The 5,000-nt window shown below is 47.7% G+C and overlaps 1 protein-coding gene, 1 long non-coding RNA gene and 4 other non-coding genes across 6 annotated transcripts in view; 1 reads left to right on the forward strand and 5 right to left on the reverse strand.

The window, feature by feature from the left end:
• LOC141381532 (uncharacterized) overlaps positions 1-5,000 on the reverse strand; it is a 105,588-nt gene that overhangs the window by 63,147 nt on the left and 37,441 nt on the right. The window lies entirely within an intron of this gene.
• Positions 1-5,000, forward strand: part of si:ch73-110p20.1 — a 592,105-nt gene that overhangs the window by 54,590 nt on the left and 532,515 nt on the right.
• On the reverse strand, positions 897-969 carry trnak-cuu (transfer RNA lysine (anticodon CUU)). Its single transcript has one exon. It is a non-coding gene; the product is annotated as a tRNA-Lys (tRNA).
• On the reverse strand, positions 1,562-1,635 carry trnan-guu (transfer RNA asparagine (anticodon GUU)). The gene has a single exon. It is a non-coding gene; the product is annotated as a tRNA-Asn (tRNA).
• trnak-cuu (transfer RNA lysine (anticodon CUU)) lies at positions 3,022-3,094 on the reverse strand. Its single transcript has one exon. It is a non-coding gene; the product is annotated as a tRNA-Lys (tRNA).
• On the reverse strand, positions 4,298-4,370 carry trnak-cuu (transfer RNA lysine (anticodon CUU)). The gene has a single exon. It is a non-coding gene; the product is annotated as a tRNA-Lys (tRNA).

Raw genomic sequence — 5,000 nt, forward strand, 5'->3', positions numbered from 1 at the left:
GAACCCTAATGTAAGTTTGCTGGGAGAGAGAGAGAAAAATAACAGGAACACCCAACGTGGGGCTCGAACCCACGACCCTGACTGTAAGAGTCTCATGCTCTACCGACTGAGCTAGCCGGGCTGATGAGATAAACTTTTAAGAGCTAAACACTGTTTACAGTAATACCTTCCCTACCCGTGACAATGTTCTGCTAAATCCTGATTTCGTCTTGTAATGCTGGGCAGAATGTGGCCCAGGATCTATGTCCAGTGCACGTGTTAGCAGTTACAAGGCAGCAAAATGCTTGATCCGTCCCTGGGTGGGTTTGAACCACCAACCTTTCAGTTAACATCCTAACGCGCTAACCAATTGCGCCACAGAGACTTAGTGAAAGGTCACCTACAGTGGTAGAAACGCGGAACTTTGTCTCAAAAGGTCTGCTATATGAACCCTAATGATAGTTTGCTAAGAGAAAGACAGGTAACAGAAACGCCCAATGTGGGGCTCTAACCCACTACGCTGAGATTAAGAGTCTCATGCTTTATCGACTGAGCTAGCGGGGCTGATGAAAAGCTCTTTTAGGAGCTAGAAACCGTTTACAGTAATACCTTCCCTACCCGTGACAATGTTCTGCTAAATCCTGATTTCATCTTGTAACGCTGGACAGAATGTGGCCCAGGATATATGCCCAGTGCACGGTTTAGCAGTTGCAAGGCAGCAAAATGCCTAATTCGCCCCTGGGTGGGCTTCAACCACCAACCTTTCAGTTAACAGCTGAACGCGCTAACCGATTGCGCCACAGAGACTTAGTGAAAGGTCACCTACAGTGGTAGAAAGTCAGAACTTTGTCTCAAAAGGTCTGCTATATGAACCCTAATGTAAGTTTGCTGAGAAAGAGAGAGAAAAGTAACAGGAACACCCAACGTGGGGCTCGAACCCACGACCCTGAGATTAAGAGTCTCATGCTCTACCGACTGAGCTAGCCGGGCTGATGAGAAGCTCTTTTAGGAACCAGAAACCGTTTACAGTAATACCTTCCTACCCGTGACAATCTTCTGCTAAATCCTGATTTCATCTTGTAACGCTGGACAGAATGTGGCCCAGGATCTATGTCCAGTGCACGTGTTAGCAGTTGCAAGGCAGCAAAATGCCTAATTCGTCCCTGGGTGGGCTTGAACGACCAACCTTTCAGGTAACAGCCGAACGCGCTAACCGATTGCGCCACAGAGACTTAGTGAAAGGTCACCTACAGTGGTAGAAACGCGGAACTTTGTCTCAAAGTCTGCTACATACACCCTAATGTAAGTTTGCCGGGAGAGAGAGAGAAAAGTAACAGGAACGCCGAACGTGGGGCTCGAACCCACCACCCTGACATTAAGAGTCTCATGCTCTACCGACTGAGCTAGCCGGGCTGATGAGAAGCTCTTTTAGGAACCAGAAACCGTTTGCAGTAATACCTTCCCTACCCGTGACAATATTCTGCTAAATCCTGATTTCATCTTGTAACGCTGGACAGAATGTGGCCCAGGATCTATGTCCAGTGCACATGTTAGCAGTTGCAAGGCAGCAAAATTCTTAATTCGTCCCTGGGTGGGCTTGAACCACCAACCTTTCAGTTAACAGCCGAACGCGCTAACCAATTGCGCCACAGAGACTTACTGAAAAGTCACCTACAGTGGTAGAAACGCGGAACTTTGTCTCAAAGTCTGCTACCTGAACCCTAACGTAAGTTTGCCGGGAGAGAGAGAGAAAAGTAACAAAAACACCCGACGTGGGGCTCGAACCCACGACCCTGAGATTAAGAGTCTCATGCTCTATCGACTGAGCTAGCGGGGTTGATGAGAAGCTCTTTTAGGAACCAGAAACCGTTTACAGTAATACCTTCCTACCCGTGACAATGTTCTGCTAAATCCTGATTTCATCTTGTAACGCTGGACAGAATGTGGCTGGCCCAGGATCTATGTCCAGTGCACGTGTTAGCAGTTGCAAGGCAGCAAAATGCCTAATTCGTACCTGGGTGGGCTTGAACCACCAACCTTTCAGTTAACAGCCTAACGCGCTAACCGATTGCAGCACAGAGACTTAGTGAAAGGTCACCTACAGTGGTAGAAACGCGGAACTTTGTCTCAAAAGGTCTGCTATATGAACCCTAATGTAAGTTTGCTGGGAGAGAGAGAGAAAAATAACAGGAACGCCCAACGTGGGGCTCGAACCCACGACCCTGACATTAAGCGTCTCATGCTCTACCGACTGAGCTAGCCGGGCTGATGAGAAGCTCTTTTAGGAACCAGAAACCGTTTACAGTAATACCTTCCTACCCGTGACAATCTTCTGCTAAATCCTGATTTCATCTTGTAACGCTGGACAGAATGTGGCCCAGGATCTATGTCCAGTGCACATGTTAGCAGTTGCAAGGCAGCAAAATTCCTAATTCGTCCCTGGGTGGGCTTGAACCACCAACCTTTCGGTTAACAGCCGAACACGCTAACCGATTGCGCCAAAGTGACTTAGTAAAAGGTCACCTACAGTGGTAGAAACGCTGAACTTTGTCTCAAAAGGTCTGCTATATGAACCCTAATGATAGTTTGCTGAGAGAAAGAGAGGTAACAGAAACGCCCAATGTGGGGCTCTAACCCACGACACTGAGATTAAGAGTCTTATGCTCTATCGACTGAGCTAGCGGGGCTGACGAGAAGCTCTTTTAGGAGCTAGAAACCGTTTACAGTAATACCTTCCCTACCCATGACAATGTTCTGCTAAATCCTGATTTCATCTTGTAACGCTGGACAGAATGTGGCTGGCCCAGGATCTATGTCCAGTGCACGTGTTAGCAGTTGCAAGGCAGCAAAATGCCTAATTCGTAGCTGGGTGGGCTTGAACCACCAACCTTTCAGTTAACAGCCGAACGCGCTAACCGATTGCGCCACAGAGACTTAGTGAAAGGTCACCTACAGTGGTAGAAACACGGAACTTTGTCTCAAAGTCTGCTACATGAACCCTAATGTAAGTTTGCTGGGAGAGAGAGAGAAAAGTAACAGGAACGCCCAACGTGGAGCTCGAACCCACGACCCTGAGATTAAGAGTCTCATGCTCTACCGACTGAGCTAGCCGGGCTGATGAAAAACTCTTTTAGGAACCAGAAACCCTTTACAGTAATACCTTCCTACCCGTGACAATCTTCTGCTAAATCCTGATTTCATCTTGTAACGCTGCACAGAATGTGGCCCAGGATCTATGTCCAGTGCACGTGTTAGCAGTTGCAAGGCAGCAAAATGACTAACTCGTCCCTGGGTGGGCTTGAATTACCAACCTTTCAGTTAACAGCCTAACGCGCTAACCGATTGCGCCACAGAGACTTAGCGAAAGGTCACCTACAGTGGTAGAAACGCTGAACTTTGTCTCAAAAGGTCTGCTATATGAACCCTAATGTAAGTTTGCTGGGAGAGAGAGAGAAAAATAACAGGAACGCCCAACGTGGGGCTCGAACCCACGACCCTGACATTAAGCGTCTCATGCTCTACCGACTGAGCTAGCCGGGCTGATGAGAAGCTCTTTTAGGAACCAGAAACCGTTTACAGTAATACCTTCCTACCCGTGACAATCTTCTGCTAAATCCTGATTTCATCTTGTAACGCTGGACAGAATGTGGCCCAGGATCTATGTCCAGTGCACATGTTAGCAGTTGCAAGGCAGCAAAATTCCTAATTCGTCCCTGGGTGGGCTTGAACCACCAACCTTTCGGTTAACAGCCGAACACGCTAACCGATTGCGCCAAAGTGACTTAGTAAAAGGTCACCTACAGTGGTAGAAACGCTGAACTTTGTCTCAAAAGGTCTGCTATATGAACCCTAATGATAGTTTGCTGAGAGAAAGAGAGGTAACAGAAACGCCCAATGTGGGGCTCTAACCCACGACACTGAGATTAAGAGTCTTATGCTCTATCGACTGAGCTAGCGGGGCTGACGAGAAGCTCTTTTAGGAGCTAGAAACCGTTTACAGTAATACCTTCCCTACCCATGACAATGTTCTGCTAAATCCTGATTTCATCTTGTAACGCTGGACAGAATGTGGCTGGCCCAGGATCTATGTCCAGTGCACGTGTTAGCAGTTGCAAGGCAGCAAAATGCCTAATTCGTAGCTGGGTGGGCTTGAACCACCAACCTTTCAGTTAACAGCCTAACGCGCTAACCGATTGCGCCACAGAGACTTAGTGAAAGGTCACCTACAGTGGTAGAAACGCGGAACTTTGTCTCAAAGTCTGCTACATGAAGCCTAATGTAAGTTTGCTGGGAGAGAGAGAGAGAAAAGTAACAGGAATGCCCAACGTGGGGCTCGAACCCACGACCCTGAGATTAAGAGTCTCATGCTCTACCGACTGAGCTAGCCGGGCTGATGAAAAGCTGTTTTAGGAACCAGAAACCCTTTACAGTAATACCTTCCTACCCGTGACAATCTTCTGCTAAATCCTGATTTCATCTTGTAACGCTGCACAGAATGTGGCCCAGGATCTATGTCCAGTGCACATGTTAGCAGTTGCAAGGCAGCAAAATGCCTAACTCGTCCCTGGGTGGGCTTGAATTACCAACCTTTCAGTTAACAGCCTAACGCGCTAACCGATTGCGCCACAGAGACTTAGTGAAAGGTCACCTACAGTGGTAGAAACGCTGAACTTTGTCTCAAAAGGTCTGCTACATGAACCCTAATGTAAGTTTGCTGGGAGAGAGAGAGAAAAATAACAGGAACACCCAACGTGGGGCTCGAACCCACGACCCTGACTTTAAGAGTCTCATGCTCTACCGACTGAGCTAGCCGGGCTGATGAGATAAACTTTTAAGAGCTAAACACTGTTTACAGTAATACCTTCCCTACCCGTGACAATGTTCTGCTAAATCCTGATTTCGTCTTGTAATGCTGGGCAGAATGTGGCCCAGGATCTATGTCCAGTGCACGTGTTAGCAGTTACAAGGCAGCAAAATGCTTGATCCGTCCCTGGGTGGGTTTGAACCACCAACCTTTCAGT

This window comes from Danio rerio, chromosome 4 (genome assembly GCF_049306965.1).
Source record: "Danio rerio strain Tuebingen ecotype United States chromosome 4, GRCz12tu, whole genome shotgun sequence".
In the NCBI taxonomy this organism is placed as follows: Eukaryota; Metazoa; Chordata; class Actinopteri; order Cypriniformes; family Danionidae; genus Danio; species Danio rerio.